At 31.5% G+C, this 23191-nt stretch overlaps 1 long non-coding RNA gene across 2 annotated transcripts; it reads right to left on the reverse strand.

The window, feature by feature from the left end:
• Positions 1-752: 752 nt before the first annotated feature.
• LOC132750269 (uncharacterized) lies at positions 753-21321 on the reverse strand. 2 transcript variants are annotated; one of them, XR_009628522.1, is made up of 4 exons: positions 21208-21321; positions 18494-18563; positions 1024-1111; positions 760-848 (listed from the first exon to the last, which is right to left on the reverse strand). It is a non-coding gene; the product is annotated as an uncharacterized LOC132750269 (long non-coding RNA). The 2 variants fall into 2 exon arrangements; XR_009628521.1 differs by lacking the exon at positions 1024-1111 and having other exon boundaries at positions 753-848.
• Between the last annotated feature and the right edge of the window lie 1870 nt (positions 21322-23191).

Raw genomic sequence — 23191 nt, forward strand, 5'->3', positions numbered from 1 at the left:
TTCCGGCTCATTTTTATCATGTTTTGAGCTCACAAAATCTCACCTTTTTAACATATGTAGCTGGTACCCATCCTTCAAGCTTCGTACTGTCATTTATACCTCTCATCCAACCATTTTTAGCGCCACACTCTTTGCACAGGATTATGTCCCCTTTGTATAAAGTAAGCTCTGTGTCTACACGGGCTACAAACGGGTACAGAGCAACATATTGTGTATACTCATCTAAAATTACAGAAAATTCATGTTATAGACACATAGTATTATACCGAACATGTTTCAATATGAAAAAACAAAGCCCTTTTTCTTCAAGTTAATATGAGTAAATTTAATACAAAAAAATATCTGTAAACACATTCCTAACCTTTAAACAATACATTCCATCAATTCCAAACTTGCAAATACATGTTATTGTAAGGGATTTCTGATTTGAAAAAGGTAAAATTGATACTAACAGTATGTGCAGACTGGCCTGACTTAAGACATACAAAAATCATTTTATTATTACTAACATACAAAAAAGCATATAAAAACTTTCAAAGTAAGTCACAAAGAAAAAACAGAATTTGTAAATATTAAATGTTTCATGGAAGTCAATTAACTTGCTATGTATGACTCTTTTTAACTTGACAAAGTGGAACATTCATTTGAAGGAGAAGTAAACATGTTATACCAACATTCAGAAGGACAGGCCAGTCATATACACAATATTACAATCATCTATACAACAGAGGACAATATTTCATTCCAGGAAAGTACTTACCTTATGAAGTATCTTTAATCGAGGATATAATATCTGACTTTGTAGGTGTGGTACTATTGCTCCTGTCTACACCAGACTTTCTCTTGTCCTGAAATCATGACAGTTTATGCATGAATGAACAAATTTCCAATGTTTCCATAACTTGATCAAGTGGGGCATTCATTTGAAGGAGAAGTAAACATGTTATACCAACATTCAGAAGGACCACCCTGTCATATACACAATATACAGGGGACAATATTTCATTCCAGGAAAGTACTTACCAAATGAAGTATCTTTAATCGAGGATATAATATCTGACTTTGTAGGTGTGGTACTATTACTTCTGTCTACACCCGACTTTCTCTTGTCCTGAAATGCATGAATGAACAAATTACATTATGTTTCTATAATTACACATTTAGTTAAGCTCTGTTATTTTATAAATTTGCCATAGTATTGAAAAATTTAAAATTTAAATTTAAATCATGAAATAATTGCTGTACTAAAGCCATAATTAGATATTTCCAGCACTTGGAAAAGTCCACAATCAATGGTATTTTTTTTCTTCTTTTTGTTTTGGTTTTCATATTGCACACAGTATTAATGTTATTTTGCAAATTTAATTTGATAAGTTGTTGTCCTTTTTTTGTTGGGTTTTACATTGTTCCAACACAGAAGAGGTCATATGGCAACTTTTCAATTTTATTGGTGGAGGAAGACCTCAGGTGCCCATCCATGCATTATTTCAGACACAAATTGGCACCTGAGTGGAACCTATGACCTTCTGCAAGCTAGCTTGTTAACTTCCTTGCATGAAAGAATCCAAAGTCCCTATTGGGATTCCAACCCAAAGCGGTGAGGGGCCAGTGGTTTGACACCAATAACCTTAACCAATCTGCAATGGATGCACCCTGAATGGTAAATCTTCCCTATCCCTTAACCTCCTGGAAGTGATTAGTGTTGTCACCAGCCTGCACATCTGGGCAGTCCAACAAGCCTCTATGCTGTTGGTAGTTCATTTTTTGTATCTTTACATAGAAATCCCATATAATTTGAATGGACTCTTCCAAAATCAAATCTAGGCAAATTTGTTACACAAATTCAGCAGGCTAAGGGTGAGACATGCACACATTTTAAAATCTAGACACTTATCTCAGTTGCTTAATTAATTTTTCAGTTATTTCCCATAGAATGTAATGTTAAACATTAAACTTATAACCCTTATAAACAAGTTGTGTATGTGACAAGTATAGAGCCAAACCAGCAATCTGTAGATAAAAGCAAATCAATCATTGAACAAAATTTTTTTGGACCACAATTATTTTTCATAATCTTAGAAATTAAAACATTGCTCAATGAAAAGAAATATTCAAATATTGACATCTTAAAAAGCAAAATTAAAATTTTTATAAAATGAATCAATAATGTAATAAGTTATTGAATTTAGGGAATATATAATTCTGTCATTTATGTAAACCATTCAACAATTTCTCATAAAATTCCTTTGTCAAACAGAAATTTTCAACATTTACGAGTCTATCATTTACGGGACTCACTCTCTTTCACCATCTCTTGTGATTTATTCTGCTTGATTTGTTGAATTATTTCAACTTTTTAATGGACATTGGTATTATTGTAATGGTATTCTTCCACGAAAACAAAGATGTATGCAATGTTTTTCAAAATACTAATGAAATCGTTTTACAGAAATAGGAAATTTTGAGTCCACGCTTAACGGTATAAATGCAATAATATTGGAGTATATTAAATTAATTGTAAGATAGAAAGTTCTTTGGAGCAGATGTGGTGAAAACTAACTAGTATTTGTCCTTAAATAAATACATTCTGAAAACTTTATAACATTTTCATATTTTTTTAGTTAAATGGGATATGACTATTCATGCATCTTGATATAAAATATTTTACTTTATTTAGATACTTAATATATGTTTAAGCAAAACAGTCCCGTAAATGACCAGAGCAAAAGAACATTATAAAAGAGTGATTTTCTCAATAAAAGCGATATTTTTATGAGAAAAATTATTTGTTTTGATTCATATACTGGTAATATTTTATATTTAAGATTTCGAGATACTTATAATTCTGAAATGGAATAGAATTTAGTTATACAAGAAAGTTCATTTTTCAGTTCAAGAATCTATGAAATGCCATACTTAAGTAAGAATAAGTGATAAACTTGAGTTTCGCAAATTTTGGATTATAAAAAATAAAACCGTCTTCAATACATGTCATGTTATTATAAATCTATAAATAACTTTATTTATTTTCATGTAAAATACATTATAAGTGCTCAATAAAGTAAAGTGATTCCTGTTTCAAAACAAATGGCTTCCTAGCTCAGCATCATGGTACATGTTAAATTTTATTTAGTTAAACGTCGCATAATTCATACTCAAATTGTAATTTTTCGACTTTTAAAGTGTGAGAAACAGCAAATGTATAATAAACAAATAAGATCGCAATCCACGATCTCTGGACTGACAAATATTCATACCAAATCTTTAATTTTGATTTGTGATTATCCGAGTACTCGGTAACTTGCCCGGGCAGCCCTATTTTGTTTAAAATACAAGTCAGGAAGTCTCAATCATGCTGTTTTCAATGCTGTAATTGAATGATTTAATTTTCTCAATACAGTTTATAACTGTCCTACTAAGTCAACATTAAAGATTAAAACATTTACACAATGATAAACTAGGGAAGATAACAACTTAACTATTCAGCACGGTGTGAAAGAACAACTTTGAATTTAAAAATTCAGGACTTTTTCATATTCTGACCAAGTTAAAATACTGATTGAAAAACACAACGCTAAAATTTAATAGTTTCTCACACACTACACACTTTATTTACTAAATAAATGACTGATATCTTTCGGGTTTAAACATGTTACTTTACAATGTTATCAGTGTTATAAATAAGGAAGTAAAAAAAAAGAACAAATTCCACGTATCCAATATCAACAGCAAAATATTTACATGACAATCTGAGGATTACAATTTCAAGGTACAATATTTTTATTAAATATCTTATTAATGTCTACAAAAAATTACTCTCTTACAACTAGTGAGCATAATCATTTTATAAAGTACTTTTTTAAAAAGGAAGTTCAATTAAATATACATATATTTTGATACACAAAGTCATGGTATTGAGAAACTTCTGGACTGGGTTATTTTTGCATGCCTTTTAATTATATTTATATTTGTAATCAGACCCGTCAGTGGACAGAGCGCTCCACTTTTCTAATTGCTTTATAATATAATTCAATAAAATCAACAAAGAAAAGAAGGGGTATAATTCTGTAAATGTGATTAGCAGACTCACAAGAATTTCAAGTTTGAAGTGAATATATTTTTTTGGTTATAATATAATTTTAGGATTATCTGCCCTTTTGAAACTCAAAAATTAGGCACAGCATAGTTACGGTTGGGGCCTATGGGTTGTAGAGTTATTGGTTTGAATAAAAGGTCAATCTCACTTTGACCTTTTTAATTTCAAACCTTTTAGATTTGGCATTCACGAAGTGCCCAAGACTAATGCTGATATGAAGAAACTAGGACAATTAAGGCATTATGTCATATGTCAAATAAAATTTAAACAATTGTCTTCTTGGTGGGCGGGGTGAAAGGGGGGGGGCTCTATTCTTGAACCGGAAATATAAATAAATGATTCGCCCTATTTTCTTTAGTTCATAATATACAAGTTTTACTTCTGAAATATACAGCAGGGTCTTATTCAATAGATTGCCATTTTTTCCTGATTTCCTTTATATTTTGATTCGGGGTAAATTTAGTCCAGTGATTATTTTAAGATATCTGATATCCCAATTTTGGAAATGTCTGATGTAAGTGTATTTGCATACAACCTTTACCTTTTACATCACCTTATCATACATGGCCGGATAATCATATTGATATAAAAGACTTAAATCAAATAAGTTAATTGATATATACACTACGACATAGCATTAGATCATAAACAAGAACGTGTTTGTTAAACACAAATGCCCCCGGCTCAGATTCTTGTCAGTAGCAATATTTCAAAAATGTTTACCCATTCACTCAGTTATGGACAGAAAAACTGCCAAAAACTTGTAAACACAAGTTATATAGCTTGACAAAGTCATGGCATTTTGTAATTGTGAAAAATATAAGTTGCCAAGTCATTGCTCTGACTTGTGAAGTTGAAAAATATTCAACTTCATGCAAGTTATTTTCCTATCAAATATGAAATACATCTGTCATTAAATAAAGGCTGTATGGGCAAAAGTGTAAAAATTCTATTTTGAGCACTGGTGACCTTGGCCAAACTGACCCCTAACTCTATCCAAAAGAAGAATACCATGTAAGTTATCTTCCTACAAAATATGAAATACATCTGTCAATAAATAAAGGCTGTATGGGCAAAAGTGTAAAAAATCTATTTTTAGCACTGGTGACCTTGACCCAACTGACCCCTTACTCCATCTAAAGGAAGAATACCACGCAAGTTATCTTCCTACCAAATATGAAATACATCTGTCAATAAATAAAAGCTGTATGGGCAAAAGTGTAAAAATCTATTTTTAGCACAAGTGACCTTGACCCACTGATCCCTACCCCAATCAAAAGGATGAATACCATGCAAGTTATCTTCCTACCAAATATAAAATATATCTGTCACTTAATAGAGGCTGTATGAGCAAATGTGTAAATATCCATGTTTAGCACTGGTGACCTTGACCCAACTGACCACTTACTCCATCAAAGTTTATGTTTCTATCAATTATAAATAACATCTGTCTAAAGAATAAGGTTAATTCACCTGTAAAAATGTAAAAATCTATTTTTAACATTGGTGACCTTGACATTGGTAACATTGACCTTGACCCAAATGACCCCTTACTACACCCAAAGAAGGAGGACCTCCCTTGGCATGTTTGTATTAAACTAAGATATCAACTAAAAAATAAAGGCTGTATGAGCAAAAATGTTTATAATTATTTTTTAAACCAGTGACCTTGACCTTGACCCTAGAGACCGCTTACTCCACGAAAAATTAGAGGACCATCAAAGGTATCCACCTACTAAATATGAAAGATATCATTAAATAAATTAAGCAATTAGGAGAAATTTAAGATAAATCCAACTTGCCGAAATAGGTTAAACAGACAAGGCCCTATTTTCAAAGTGAAAAAGGGAAATAACTGGGAAATATGGATGACTCAATTATATAACTTGGCAATATCATGTACTTTGTATTGATAAGTAAGTATGGAAATTATAAAGCCATTAGTATAGATAGAACTTAAGATATTTCCAACTTGCCGTTTTAGGTTAACCATTATTCATTTTCTAAGTGCTGAAAAGGGCAATAACTTGGTAAATATGAAGGCTAGAGTTATGTCACTTGCCCAGATCATGTACTTTGTATTGATTAGTAAGTGTGTAAACTTTGAAGTCATTGGTACAGGTAGAACTAAAGAAAAATCCAACTTGCCGTTCTAGGTTAACCTCGTACGGACAGATGGACCGACGGACGGTTCAATTACTATATGCCCGGGGGCAAAAAAATATAATATTCTACATGACTGGACAATATTCTTTTAATAACTATCATGTACTGTACTAATTAAACCATTTTTTTTTTAATTCTAAAAAAGTATTTTACAAAAACAGTATTAAATGAAGATAAACATTACACATTGATGCCCCCACCCTCTACTGTTTTGTCAGTCTTAAGGACAACATTCCAGCAGAACAGCATGATAGATGGACAAATAAAGGCAAATGTATAACACCCCTACATGTAGAGGCAGCATGCATAAAAGCTTCTAATAACAAGAAATGTCTAACCACTTTCTAGCCCATGACTCATACTATTAGTAATTTTGTTATAGAAACTTGCCATGGGTACCTGGAAGTGTTCAGTTAAGGAATAAAGAAATATAATGATCTACTTGTTTTATGTTTGTTAATTTGGTGTGGATGCAGAGAATATGAGATGTTGATACTTGGAATTTATTTCTAAGACTGTCTAACAATATGAAGTCAATTGAACTGTGAGTACACTAAGTAGGTGAAGCCTAACAATCAAGTTTAAAGGTTCTGCATGCAATATATATTTAATATAGAATTAAATATGAAACACTACTTAAGTTATAACCAATCAGTATGTCAAATATAAAGACCTTGATGACCACATTATAACTTATCAATATGTGAAATATTAAGACTTTGTGATAAAAAGTTTTCAAGGTAATCAGTGGAAACCATTCTTGTAACCTTGACCTTTGAACTAATGATCTTAAAATCAACAGGGGTCATCTATTACATATGACCAATCAATATATGAAATATGAAGACTTTGTAATAGATAGTAATAGACAGTTTTCAAGCTAATAAACGGAAACCATTCTGACATTTTAGGCCCCTGTGACCTTGACCTTTGAAATAGTGAACCCAAAATCTTTAGGGGTCATCTACAACAAATAATCAACCAATATGTGAAATATAAAGATTTTGTGATAAATAAAATTTGTTTTTTAAGATAATAAAAATGTGAAAAACCCTTCTGATTTTTTAAGGCCCCATGTGCCCTTTTCCTTTGACCCAGTTTTTCCCAAAATCAATTTGGGGGCGTCTAATCATATGACCAATTTTATATTTTTAAATTTCCCCCAGACTTTGCTGAAAAAAAACTTTTTAACAAAACATTGGAAAACCATTCTGACATTTAGGCCTCTGTAAAAATTTGGGCCTATTTTACCCCAAAAAAAAATAGGGGGCATTCTAGTTTGACCAATTTAGTTTTAAAAAATCATTTTAAAGACCCTTTGTGATTTAAAAAGGTTTTAAAAATAAAGAAGGAAAAACCCTTCTGACATTTGGGGGCCCCCCTTTTAAAAATTTTTACCCTTTTAAACTAGTAATTCCAAAAAAACCCTTTGGGGCATCTTTCTTTTTTTTTTACCCAAACAATTTTATGTCATATGAAACTTTTTAATAAATTGTTTTCAAGATAATCAGGGGAAAAAAATTGGGCTTCTGACAGACAGACTGACCAACTAGCAAAAAAATCATACCCCCCCTTCTTGGGGGCATTAAAAAATTTTTACCAGGGAAAATTAAAAATTCAACAAAAAAATAAAAAAGCAAAAACATGAAATGAACCCAAAGTTTTATCCTTTAATATTTTCCCAAAAAAAATCCATAAAAAAAAATCCCGGAATAAAATTTTTAAATAGCCCCTTTTTTTTTTTTGTCCAAAAACAGCCCCAATTTGGGAAACTTCCCCTTTTTTTTTTGGGAAAAAATACAATACATAAATAATCTATGAATTATTTAAAAAACTCGGCAAAAATGGGCTTTTCCCAGCTAAACCCTTTTTGGGAAAAACAACCCTTTTTTCTTTTTAGTTTTTTACGGTTTCACTACCCAACACAAAAAAAATTTGTTTAACCTGTTGGCTTATTTCAAAGCTTAACTGTTTTAAAACTTTTTTTTTTGTACCTACGAAAATTAAACTTGGGAAAACTAAATTTTTTTTCTTAATTCCAGAGTTAAATCTAAAATTTTAAAAACTTTTAGGGAGAACATGGCCCGTCCCCGGAAAAAAAGCTCCCAAAAAAATTTTTTATCATCAACAACCCTGGCAACAGAAAAGAAGATCCCTTTAAAATTTTTCTTTCCAGCCTTGTGAAAGAGGAAAGGGCCCAAAAACTACCCCCCCATGGTACTGCATGATGCAAGGGAAAACCTCTGCAAGGGAAATTGGGCTTACGCAAAACAAAAATGGTAGGGCATCCAAAAATTTACTACTTTTAGGGTGCCACTTTAAAATGCCTAAAATTTTCGCAACCCTCCACCCCCCTTTCAGGTCCCGTCTTTAATTTTCCCGAAACCCCCCACCCTGTTTTTAAACATCCCCCAAAAAATGATCCAAAATTCTACTGCAATGACCTTTACAAAATTACTCTGCAGGGGTTTTGTTACCCTTAAACCCATAAAGCAAAATTCCGCAAAAGTCAACAAATATATCAAACTTTTCGGGTTTTTGATATAATAGGACAGCAGAGAAAAAACCAAAAGATTTTCCTTGGTTTGCAAAAAAAAACAACATTTTGGAAAACCCAATTTCAACAAAAAGGGGTTAGAAGTTTGTCAAAAAAAAGGGCCCAAAATAAACCCAAAACAGCTTTTCTAAAAGAATCTTTTGGCCAAAAATAAAAAAAGTTTCGCCCAAGGGAAACCCCACCCAAAGCCCTAGATAAACCCCTTGAGAGACAGGCTTGAAGATGCAGTAAAGTCATGAACAAAAAAACAAAAAAACATCTGAAAGCAGTAGAAACAACATGTGAAGAAGGTTACCAAATCTCTGAAGATATCATCAGACAAAATCAAAACAGCTCAACACAACAAAACAAGCTGACAAACTCTTCATTGATTTAAAACTTGCAAGAACTTAAAATCAAAGTTATGAAGGAAAAAACTACTAACACTGTCATCATTTAATATGAAAAAGTACAACTTTCAATCAAATGATGTAATATCAAATCTGTTCAAAACAGAGAAATCACTGGGTACATTGGCACAGAAAACTTTAAATACAGAAAGTCAACCTGTACAAATAAAGTCTAGACAATTTTCACATGAGGGAGACATACATGTGAAGACATCAAAAGATAAATTTAAATGCTTTATAACAGGAATGACTCTGCTGACTCCTGATCTTCTTATCATCACTGACTACTGGAACTATGCTGTAAAGATGGTGGATACCAGCAGTCAGTCTCTGTCTGATCAACTACAACTAGATGGTATACCATGTGATATCACCACAGTAACCAATACTGAACTTGCTGTCAAGCTTCCTCACATACAAACCATACAGTTTGTTTCAATCTCATCAAACAAACTCATAAAGAAGCACACTATGAAGGTTGATGGAGACTGTTGTGGTATAAGCTATTATCAAGGTAAACTTGTTGTGTCATTTGTTAATCCTTCAAAACTTCAGATCCTTGATATGAATGGCACAATACTGACAACAATTGATGGAAATAATGTTTTCAAATATCCTCATTTTATCACATGTAACATAAGTTCTATTTATGTATCTGACTGTAACATGAAGACAATCACAAGATTAAACTGGCAAGGTGATGTGATAGGTAGTTATAGTGGTATGGGTCACCCTACAGGAATGTCACTGTCAGATGATGGTACTGTATTTGTGTGTGACTGGGGGAGAAATGTTATAGAAGAGATATCAGGAGACTGTTCTACAGGAAATGTGGTGTTGAAGAATCTGAAAAATCCAAATGCTGTATGCTGGTGTGGAGAAACAAAGAAACTGTATTTCAGTGGTGCGCATGCAGATGAGAAAAGTGATAACTTTCTTCACATCTATAAACTATCATAAACTTGAGCAAAATGTTAAGATATTTTGACTTTATCTACACACATACTATATTATGCTTAGATGGGCACTTAAACCCAATATAGCAATACTTTTCTATGAAGTGTTTTTAAAATAAGAATAAATGTATGTAATCAGATTTAAGCTTTTTAACTAAGGCAATGTTTAATTACAGTGATTCTCAAAGTCCCCATAATTCAGTGCTTTTCATAAAAATTGGGGTTTTTTATTGCCGATTTTCCAAAGGCCCTGGTCCCATTCACAAGAAACCAGAAAAGACAATGTGTTCGTTAAGGAGTCATTGTAGTCATATACCACTGAAAATAATTGTGGATCCACTTAACCAGTTTTTCTGGATAACTAACCAGTAATAAACAATTTCTATGCAAGTGAGTTACTACTAATCCTACCTGATTTCTGAATCAGTGGTGGAAGGAATATGACCAGTAGATTAGACTCAATTTGAATGACCAAATGTCATGGAGAAATTACGCCTTCCCTGGGGATTGCACCAGAGACCTTTAATTACTAATCAGATGCTTTCCATATGGAGCTTAGTGAGCAGACAAAACTTAACCAATGTTTAAACCCTTAACCTGCCGAATATTTATAATTACTGTGAAATCATTAATATTTGTGGGGGATTAATTTTCATGGATCTCGTAGTTCAGGTAAACCCTGAAATCAAGTCCCGACGAACAAATTGTGCCCAAGATAATGTGAAGTAACAAAAACAGCACCAAAAATGCTCGTAGTGGTGCGAAGTTGGTACATCGTCAGTAGACAAACTGTGAGCTTAAGCTTATCTACGATTTTCTTGTACATCATTCATTGAATCAAAGATAAACATAGATATGAATCGGATACTAAACTGACTAATGTGCTTTTATTATGAATCTTCTGTTGTTTGGTCAAGTGGAAACACATGAACGTGCATGTGTAAACAATTTCATAGCACAAATTAGGGACATTGTTTGTATGGTTTAATCGAATTTTGAAATCAACAAATTTTCGGCCCCATATATTTTTTTTACCTTGAAATTGAAATCCACAAATTTACGACCCCACGAAATTGCCTTTTGCTGCAAAACCACGAAAATTTATGCCCTGGAATTAAAATGATTTCACAGTAAGTCAACCAGCAGACAGCAGTTGGAACCTGGTCAGACTGCTTCGATATACAGGCTAGTTTGGCTCAATACAAGTTGCAAAGATTGATCAATTTTGGTTTCAACCTGGTAAAAGTTTACAGGGTTATGGTTTGTTAGTTTATAGAAATTTATTTTAGTTTGATTGCGTTGGAGCTATATGCTTATTGAAACACTCTCGCATCTGTTGCTGGAACCAACCAGTATTAGGCAATAAAGAAAGTTTTTTTGTTCAAGGAAACAACGGCTTGCCCCTGACAGGGTTTGAACCCAACTAGTTGGCAATCTTTAGATTACTAGTCTGACATATTAACCAGTTGGCCACGCTGTCACTTTAAATGACCTTTAATGATTTGTTGGACAAAAAGAATGATAATGTAAAGAACAAGAGCCATCGCTGGGCGGGGTCAAAGCTCGACTTTTTACTTACTTTTTTTTAAAGCAAACACAGAAATGTTTGAACAGATCATAATGTTTCCTTTTTATAAATTTAATCGGTTTGTCTTGTCACATTAGTTTTGTTCATATATTGAATACAACAGGTTAGGTAATCATAAAATAAAATTGTTTAATATTACTCAAGAAGTTAATCATATATAATCTTCATGTATAATTTAAATAAATATTAAGGGTTTAAACTTTAACTTAGATTTAAGTTTATTTTAAAGTTTAATTATATCAAACATGCTTTGTTTTGTTGACATTTCATTCTTATCATGCACTAGTTTAATGTTGATTGTAATTGTACTGAGTAACTTTGGAGAACTTAATGATCAGTAATTAAATTAGCATGGCCTAAGACTCTTTCTATACAACAAAGAATGTTTCTACTTTTACTTACACTGAACTTTAAACATATTTTATATCTTCAAGCTGTATAATTTTAAGCCAGTATTTTATTACACTTACAATTCTTCTGCATTTCAAATTTGTTCTAAATAAAATTGTTTAGAGTTGTAGTCTGAGGCCTAACATTTTTTTACAAACATTTAAATGCACTTTTTCTAATTTACAACAATCATATATACCGCTTACTTCTGAAGCATAGTTCAAAATCAGGGGGGATCAATTTATCAGAAAGGTCTAGTTTATGTTTCACAGTTATATATGGGAATTGAATCAAATATAATTGTAATTTATATAATGCCTTCAAAGCCTGACCAGATAGTATTTCAAAAGAAGTATTAAAAGATCCACCAGTTGTAAAGACTACTCCTAAATAAGTAAATTTTTTGGCAATTTCTAAATTTTCTCCTTTATATACGAATGAAATGTTATGTCTTAGTCTGCCTTTTCTAAAAATCATTATTTTAGTTTTCTTAATATCAACAGTTAATCTCCACTTATCACAATAATTCTCCAATAACAATAAACCTTTATGTAAGCCTTTTTCTGTTTCAGATAGAATAACGATATTATCTGCATATAAAAGTAAAAACAATTTTGAGAAACCTAAATAAACTCCTTCAAATTCATTCATAATAAAATATTCTTCTATGTCATTAAGATACATGGCGAACAAAAAAGGTGATAAAGATTCTCCTTGTGGGGCGCCTAACAAACATGAACATTCTTCACTCAAAACATTTTGATATTTTATTCTGGACCTTACACTTTCATACATTGATTTAATAACGTCTAATATTTTACCTCTTACACCATATTTAATTAATTTAAACCATATAATATCTCTAACTAAATAGTCTAAAGCCTTAGTAAAATCAACAAACGCAGCATATAGTTCCTTATTGTTATTCAACAGATACGTAATAAGGCCATGCAAAACAAAAATGTTATCTATGGTTCCCATTTGTTATCTAAAACCGGACTGACCTTCAATGTAAACTTGATATTTTTAGTATTTAATCTATCATTTAAAATTTTTGTAAATAAATTACCAAAAGAACTAAATAAAGTTATTCCTCTATAGTTACATATATATATGGTCATTTAATGCACAAATCTGTGAAAGTTCAGTAATTTAACCTTCAAGGTCAAAGTCATTAGAGGGCCAAAGTCAATATGAGTTTGATAAACATGAAGGTCTTGTCCTTAAGAATGTTCTGTTATAATATGAAGTCGATTCATTAAATAATAGCAAAGTTACAGCCAAAAAAATGAAAATTTCAATAATTAGACCTTAAAAGTCAAGGTCATTTATGAGTGAAGGTCCAAGTCTGTCTGGTTATTTTGAAGGGTTATACTTGAAGATTATTATGTTCAAGTTTGAAGACAATCCATTCAAAAATAACAAAGTTACAGCCAATAATAGCCTAAAAAAATTACAATTTCAATAATTTGACTTTCAAAGTCAAGGTCATTTATGAGTAAAGGTCAAGGTCTGTTCATATATTGAATACAACAGGTTAGGTAATCATAAAATAAAATTGTTTAATATTACTCAAGAAGTTAATCATATATAATCTTCATGTATAATTTAAATAAATATTAAGGGTTTAAACTTTAACTTAGATTTAAGTTTATTTTAAAGTTTAATTATATCAAACATGCTTTGTTTTGTTGACATTTCATTCTTATCATGCACTAGTTTAATGTTGATTGTAATTGTACTGAGTAACTTTGGAGAACTTAATGATCAGTAATTAAATTAGCATGGCCTAAGACTCTTTCTATACAACAAAGAATGTTTCTACTTTTACTTACACTGAACTTTAAACTTAGTGAGATACATATTGTTAATTTAGCATTTGCATGATTTATAATATGTTTGTAAATATGTTTAGTTGATATTAGTCACTAGTTTTATTGTTACAAATTTTTTGCAAAACATTATTATTTTTATAATCATGGTCAATTGATACTGTTGCAGAATTTTCCATGAATCATAATCTATTTTTAGGATAGTTATGTAAAGCCCTTATGAGCTCTGATTGGCTAACATTCCTTGACCAATCAGAGGGTGGGGGGAAAATCCCGGGATCGCCTATAGAAAAGCCGGGACCCGGGATCATATTAAACATATAGTAATCCTGGGAATTGAACACCTACTCTCGGGGTATTATTATAATTATTAGAAGATATTTTTCAGATAAGCCGGGATTGTATTGAAACATATAGGGATCCCGGGAATTGACCAGTTCAAGAATATAGTTTTCAGAAAAGCTGGAATCGTATTAAAACATAAAGGGATCCCAGAAATTGACCAGTTGAAGAATATAGTCTTTAATTTTTCCAATAATTATAAGTATTGTGATTTTTCGCATTTTAGTTTGTTAATGAATAGCTCTAAATATATTTATATCCTAAGTTAAATTAATTTAACGTTCATTACATACAATAAAAAAATAAAAACTTTTTTCCCTCTATATCTTATACGATCCCGAATCCCTGGCGTCCCGGATCCCGGGATTTTCCCTCTACCCAATCAGAGCAGTTCTGCATTTTACTGGTTCCACACAAACTTATGTTTCCCAGTAGTGTGCATAAATACAGGCACTTTACACAATTTTGTCATTCTGCTGCTAATTTTTGGAAAAGTAACATTTCTAAATCTCTCTAAGGTTAATTAATTAATTAATTTATCTATTTTATTTTAGGCAATTTGGCATTTTTACAATAAACCTTAGAGATTATATTAAAAAATCACTAAACATTTTTTGATCAATTTGTAAGTTATTTAGTAATTATTTTTTACAGAATTAATTAAGAATTAATTTATATCTTATTAATTGTTTTAAATGGCACCATCTTAAATTATTAGATCTGCATTTTTGTTGACAATAAGATTTAAAACAGGGCTTGCTTGTAATTCAGATTTATTAATTTAATAGCGACAGAATCATTAAGGTTATTTTTCATAATTTTTATTTTTAACAACTTTTAAACTGGTTTAAATCTTTTACTCTGCTAGTTAATTCTGGTAATCACATTTTTGGTTTAAATATTAATAGTTTATATTACAGTACCTATTGTCAACTTGTTTAGTTTAAAGTAACTTTTAGTTTAGTATAAATAAAAACTTAGTTCATTAAAAATTTGCTTGTTTTAAATTTATTCAACATTTTTTTATTTCCCTTTGCACTCAAAGGGTGGTGTCATCCTGACAATGAGATTTTTCCCCATTAAAGAGTACTCCGGAGCAAACTAAGAACATTAAAAATAAATAAATAAATGTATTTTCCCATTTTATAAATTTCACAGTAAAAACGTTTTAGCTAGGTTATCTAGATAACGCTATTTTATTGATGATTTTAATCCAAAACTTAATTCTATATAATGACGATACTATTTTTAGATTATGCGTACACATGTGTACACAAAAACGTCGCCGTCGCCGAGTTTCAAAAGTTTATTCAAAGTGCATTTAGGTAATATGCCCATCCATACACAGTACATATAACAAAGCATACAATACAATCAAATGGTCAATGACACTTCTTTATATAACATATATCATTAAGTTACACAGTGTTTTAGCAATCAGAAAACGTTAACTAATAATAGAATATACTATCACTTAGTAACACAATTATCAACATGTCTCGATTCACATTACTGGTAAATAAATACCAAGAACAGATACCATCCTATCAATAAGGAAGTAAATCACAAAACAAAACGAAAATAAGTGCATGTAAAAAACAGTGATACAGCGTTTGAGACAAACTTTTGATTAACTGTAAAGAATAGTGTTTGGAACATCGAAAGCTTTATATAATATTCATTGACAGCTTTCTAATTTCTATTTCATTTTCTGAATTCACCAATGTAACAAATATAGGTATATTTGGTCTTTCTTCAAAAGTGTTTTTTTATATATATTTTTCGTTATTCATTACATAGAGAACATTCTAAAATAAAGTGAAATTCATCTTCCAAAATAAAACAATTTTTGCATTTCTTATCATCAAAAGGTATAGCACTAGGTTTATTCCACCTGCCAGTTTCAATCTCCAGTCTATGTGAAGAAACTCTAAGCGGGGACAGAGCATTTCTAAATTTTTTAATATCAATACAGTTTAAATACTTTTGATATTTAAAATCTGCAAATATTATATATGTACGAGCTCTAGTTGAGTTATTTAGTTCTGAAAACCAATTTTAGATAAAAACATCATTTACTCTTTATTTTACTAAACTAATAAATACATCTACATTGCCTACGCCTTGAGATAACCATACAACATTAAAACCAAGCGACTGTAATAAATCTCTAACAAATCTTACCAATATTTTTTTGTTATGTCTTACCTGTAACTCTCTGTACAATAAATCATAAACTATTTTAACATATTTTATATCTTCAAGCTGTATAATTTTAAGCCAGTATTTTATTACACTTACAATTCTTCTGCATTTCAAATTTGTTCTAAATAAAATTGTTTAGAGTTGTAGTCTGAGGCCTAACATTTTTTTACAAACATTTAAATGCACTTTTTCTAATTTACAACAATCATATATACCGCTTACTTCTGAAGCATAGTTCAAAATCAGGGCGGGATCAATTTATCAGAAAGGTCTAGTTTATGTTTCACAGTTATATATGGGAATTGAATCAAATATAATTGTAATTTATATAATCCTTCAAGGGCCTGACCAGATAGTTATTTCAAAAAAAGTATTTAAAAAGATCCACCAGTTGTAAAGACTACTCCATAAATAAGTAAAGTTTTTTTGGCAATTTTCTAAATTTTTCCTTTATATACGAATTGGAAATGTTCATGTCTTAGTCTGCCTTTTCTAAAAATCATTATTTTAGTTTTCTTAATATCAAACAGTTAATCTCCACTTATCACAATAATTCCCAATAACAATAAACCTTTATGTAAAAGCCTTTTTCTGTTTTCAGATAGAATAACGATATTATCTGCATATAAAAGTAAAAAACAATTTTGAGAAACCTAAATAAACTCCTTCAAAATTCATTCATAATAAAATATTCTTCTATGTCATTAAGATACATGGCGAACAAAAAAGGTGATAAAGATTCTCCTTGTGGGGCGCCTAACAAACATGAACATTCTTCACTCAAAAACATTTTGATATTTTATTCTGGACCTTACACTTCATACATTGAAATTTAATAAACGTTAATATTTTACCTCTTACAGACCATATTTAATTAATTTAAACCATATAATGATCTCTAACGTAAATAGTCTAAAGCCCCTTAGTAAAATCAACAAACGCAGCATATAGTTCCTTATTGTTATTCAACAGATACGTAATAAGGCCATGCAAAACAAAAATGTTATCTATGGTTCCCATTTGTTATCTAAAACCGGACTGACCTTCAATGTAAACTTGATATTTTTAGTATTTAATCTATCATTTAAAATTTTTGTAAATAAATTACCAAAAGAACTAAATAAAGTTATTCCTCTATAGTTACATATATATATGGTCATTTAATGCACAAATCTGTGAAAGTTCAGTAATTTAACCTTCAAGGTCAAAGTCATTAGAGGGCCAAAGTCAATATGAGTTTGATAAACATGAAGGTCTTGTCCTTAAGAATGTTCTGTTATAATATGAAGTCGATTCATTAAATAATAGCAAAGTTACAGCCAAAAAAATGAAAATTTCAATAATTAGACCTTAAAAGTCAAGGTCATTTATGAGTGAAGGTCCAAGTCTGTCTGGTTATTTTGAAGGGTTATACTTGAAGATTATTATGTTCAAGTTTGAAGACAATCCATTCAAAAATAACAAAGTTACAGCCAATAATAGCCTAAAAAAATTACAATTTCAATAATTTGACTTTCAAAGTCAAGGTCATTTATGAGTAAAGGTCAAGGTCTGTTTGGTTATTTTTAAGGGATATCCTTGAAGATTATTATGTTCAAGTTTGAAGACAATCCATTGAAAAATAACAAAGTTACAGCCAATAATAGAAAGAACAAGCAAAATTTGGACTTTTGACCTTGAAGGTCAAGGTCATTTATGGATGAAGGTCAAGGTTAGTGTGGTCTTCTGAAAGGTCTTGTCATTAGGGTTGTTGTGGCCAAGTATAAAGACAAGACACCAAGAAATGAAAAAGTTATGATCCAGGTACAAGTTGCGGATGGCCCAACGCCGCCAGGACTATAACAAGACCTCTACTTTTTTTAAAAAAAAAGTCGAGCCTAAAAATGTATAACAGAATACAACTGCTGTTTATTTTTGGGAAAAGTTGAGGAATTATTTTCTTATGTAAATAAAATATGTAAGTTAACTGTACTTGATCAATCCACTGTCTTGTAACAACTCTCTGCTTAAATTGAGTGGAATGTCTTCACTGTCAACAACTCCTGTCGGTATTAGGAAATTTACAAAATATTAATAATAAATCAAAACTAGAATTATCGCTGAATGTGATTCATACCCCCACCAATGTCCTTGAAAGAAGACGACTTGACAAGGTGGTTAAGGGAATAACTTATGTGGCACAAATACATAAAAAGAAATTATCTCTGGTGAAAGAGACTAATTGTACAGGTAATAGTATAAATATATATTATCAAATCATGTTCGAAACAGTTACAAATAACTTTCATTTTCCCAATGTACTAAACATTTTATTTATAAGTCAACTTTTTTTGCCTTTTCAAGTGGCCTTGACCTTTAATCTGGCACAAAGGTAAGATGGGTTTTGCACATCGCCCAGTTTGGGTGAACTTTGAGTAAAGTTTGAAGAAAATCCTTCCATTAGTATAGAATTTATAGTAGTAGACACAACATATTGTCTAGTATTGGTTATATGAAAATTTGAAGACTTAAAAGGGGCAATTAACTTTGTCAAAACGCAATACAGGGTAATGAAACTTGACCTGCATATCTTATTTGCGACACCTCATATATCTTTTAAGTTTCAAGCAAATGCCTGAGCTAGTTTAGAATTATTTCAAGCTACATGTTTAAAAATTTAAGAACATTTTTCTAAGTCAAATTTTGACCTTCAAGATGTGACCTTGACCTTTAGCCGGCACAAAGGTGACATGGATTCTTGCACATAACCTTGTTGAGGTGAACATTTCAGTAAAGTTTGAAGAAAATTTTTCTTCCATTTAGCTTATCTAGGATTTATAGAGCGGACACGACATATTGTCTAATATTTGATTGTATGTAAATTTGAAGACTTAAAAAGGGGCATAACTTTGTTAAAATGCAATACAGAGTTATGACACTTGAACAGCATATCATAATTGTGACACCTCAAATATATTTTAAGTTTCAAGCAAATACCTTTTCTAGATTCAGAAATATTCAAATTAATGTTAAAATTTTGGTTGAGATGAACATTTGAGCCAAGATTGAAGAAAATCTTTCAATTAGTGTAGGACTTACAGAGCGGACATGACATACTGTGTAATATGAGATTGTTTGATATATGACCTTCAATTGTGACCTTGACCTTGAGCTGACACATGGGCAACATGGGTTCTGCAACATTCCTTGTTGAGGTGAATTTTGAGCAAAAGTTTGAAGAAAAATCCTTTTTTTCAAGTAGGTAGGACTTCAGAGCGGAACAACATACTGTGTAATATTTGATTGTTTGATTTTGACCTTCAATTGTGACCTTGACCTTGAGCTGGCACATAGGCAACATGGGTTCTGCACATCCCCATTTTTGAGGTGAGCATTTGAGCCAAGTTTGAAGAAAATCTTTCAATAAGTGTAGGGACTTACAGAGCGGCGGGACACGCCGACATACTGTGTAATATTTGATTGTTTGATATTTGACCTTCAATTTGTGACCTTGACCTAAAGCTGATACATGGGCAACATGGGTTCTGCACATCCCCTGGTTAAAGTGAACATTTGTGCCAAGTTTGAATAAAATCTTTCAAGTAGTGTAGGACTTACAGGAGCGGACACGACATACTGTGTAATATTTTGATAGAGTTTGATTTTTGACCTTCAATTGTGACCTTGACCTTGAGCTGACACATGGGCAACATGGGTTCTGCACATCCCCTTGTTGAGGTGAACATTTGAGCCAAGTTTGAAGAAAATCCTTCAATTGGTATAGGAGTTATAGAGCGGACACGAAAATGGAGACGGACCGACCGACCGACCGACGCGACAAAGCGAATCCATTATAGCCCCACCAAATTTTGTGGTGGGGGTATAACAAATTTTCATTTGATGTCGAAAGTCTGAATATGTTATTTTCTTTGACTAAATCATTTAGTTTTAATTATGTTTTACTGTATTCATATACACAAAATATACAATTCCACAATTTTACAAACATATTCATCAAGTCTATATACAAAAGCATAAAAAAATTATGCTGAACACAAATTTAAAAATCAGAGATATTTAATCTTAGTTTTGACATATTTGATGTCAATAGATTGGACATGTTTTTCTTTATCTTTATTTATTCATTTTTTTATTCCTTATGTTTTACATTGCATCAATACAGTATAGGTCACATTGCATCTTTCCAGCTTTACTGGTAGAGGAAGACCTTAGATGTCCTTCCATGCACTATTTCAGGAACCTGAGTAAAACCATATATAGATTTTTCATAAGCTAGCTCTAAGCTTTCTCACATGTAAGAATATAATGTAACTGTTCGGATTCAAACCCAGAGCTGTGTTCGACAAGTGGTTCTAAGTCAACCACTTTAACCACTCCTACATATTTTTTTAACATTTACCAAATCATTCTAGCAATCATGCACTCTGTTACCTTTCTGCCACATTTATATAATTATGAACAAACACTGCTATGTCATTGAATATGTATATGTTACATAAAATCAGGTTATAGAGAACTAATGTCCGTTTCATAACTGATGTGACATTTCTGTTCTGTTCTTATGTAATAAATTCATTAAATTTCGTAAAACCGCAATCACACATTTATTTTTATATAAGTTCAGCATTATTTATGACATCATATTCTGGTCTAAGTTTGTAAAGTGTACATATGAAAAAGACATACCTTTCATAAATCTGAGCCATTTTGGAAGTATTGTGTTGGATTTGGACATGATAATAACTTTCATACTGTAGAGCTGTAGACTAACTTCTGTCTCACGACTCATGTCAAACAATGCTAAAATAATAAGGGGTTTCTTTATTGAATTGTAACAAAACAAGAAAATTGAAAGCCTTGTTAATTTTACTATATTTACCAATTGAAACTAGAGCTATCACTAAAGGTGTTTATACCCCCCCCCCACAACATACCTTTGTTTACGATCAAGTGCCAAGTCACAATGATTATGATGTTTTAAATTGGACATTATTACACAAAACTTTTTTATACCAAATAAATATTGTTTCTTAATTTAACAAGGAAAAAGTAACTAAGGACAATAACTCTTAAAATTCCTATAGATAGAGTTATTGTTCTTGTGCACTGCACTTCCTCTCATTGCTGCTTGACCATTGTTATGAAATTTGGTTTGAAATCCAAATCAGTACTTACAATTATTACTCCGGACAAGGTTACAAAGTTATACTCCGGACAAGGTTTACAAGTTTATACTCTGGAAACAGGGAAAAAATACAAAAGGGGCAATAAAAAAAACTTTTTCTTTGCGGGCCCCCCCCAAAAAAATTAAACCTTTCTAAAAAGGGGGGATTTAGAGGTTATTTGATTCTTGTGGCCACTGCACTTCCTCATATTAAGGTTGACCATTGTATGAAATTGTTTTGAAATCCAACCAGTAGTTTACAAGTTATACTCCAGACAAGGAAAAGTAACAAAAGGGCAATAACTCGTAATAAGGTCAAGATGGAGTTATGGTTTTCTTGTGCACTGCACTTACTTCTTATTGTGGTTGACAATTGTATGAAATTGTTTTGAATTTCCAATAAGTTACTTTTCAAGTTTATGCTATGGGACAAGGAAGAGTAACATAAGGGCAATAATTCTGGTAATACTCTAGACAGAATTATGCGTTCTTGTGGCACTGCAACTTCCCTCATATTAAGGTTGACCATTGTTATGGGAAATTGTTTTGAAATCCAACCAGTAGTTTAAAAGTTATATTCTGCGACAAGGAAAAAGTAACTTAAGTGCCAATAACTCTGTAATTCCTATAGATAGGAGTTATGGCTCCTTGTGCACTGCACTTTCTCTTTTATGTGCTTGATCATTGTATTGAAGTTGTATTGGAAAAGAAAACGCAAGTTACCGCTCGACCCGACCGACTGACCAACCGACCGACCGACCAACCCACCGGGGACTCCTATATACCCCCCAATTGGTTTTGGGGAGTATAATTAAGCTTAGCCAGTTTGTTTTTCTTGAATGTTTTGTTGATTTGTAAATCTGCTTTACTTTCAACCGATTCCTTTGCAGTTCTGAAAAAAAAAATATTTCATAATCATTCGGACTTTTTCTTTAGTACAATACTTTTAAAGCTCCAACCAATTTTAACTAGCACCAAAAATCTCTAACAAAAGTTGTAAGCAAAACATTGCTAGACTGGGTGACTATTTTCCTACCTTTATTGCTAGCCCCAAATGGGATTTTATAGACTCGGTCTCATGCCTTTGCTTATTTTTTTTGCAGACTGCTTTTGTAACAGGTGTTTAAACAACTATACTGATGCAAATCACTTTATCATATGGTTATTACCATACTCGAACAAGAGCGTCGTATAGTAAAAAAAGCATATGTCAATGGGACTTTGAAAATATTTGAGTTATTACAAAAAAAACGTTAACGTAATTCTAAGTCTAAAAGGGGCATTATTCTGTCAAAATGCTCGATACAGTTACCTCCCCTGTCTTCAGGTTTGGGTCATGGTGGTGAAACAAGTGTGCAAAGTTTCAAAAGCCATATTTGTCAAATGGAACTTTGAAAATATTTGAGTATTACAAAAACTTTTCATAAATTTTATAGTCGAAAAAGGGGCATAATTCTGTCAAAATTGCTTCGATACAGTTACCTCCTTTCTGTCTACAGGTTGGGT

This window comes from Ruditapes philippinarum, unplaced genomic scaffold, assembly GCF_026571515.1.
Source record: "Ruditapes philippinarum isolate M1 unplaced genomic scaffold, ASM2657151v2 ctg1202_1_1_1_1, whole genome shotgun sequence".
NCBI lineage: Eukaryota > Metazoa > Mollusca > Bivalvia > Venerida > Veneridae > Ruditapes > Ruditapes philippinarum.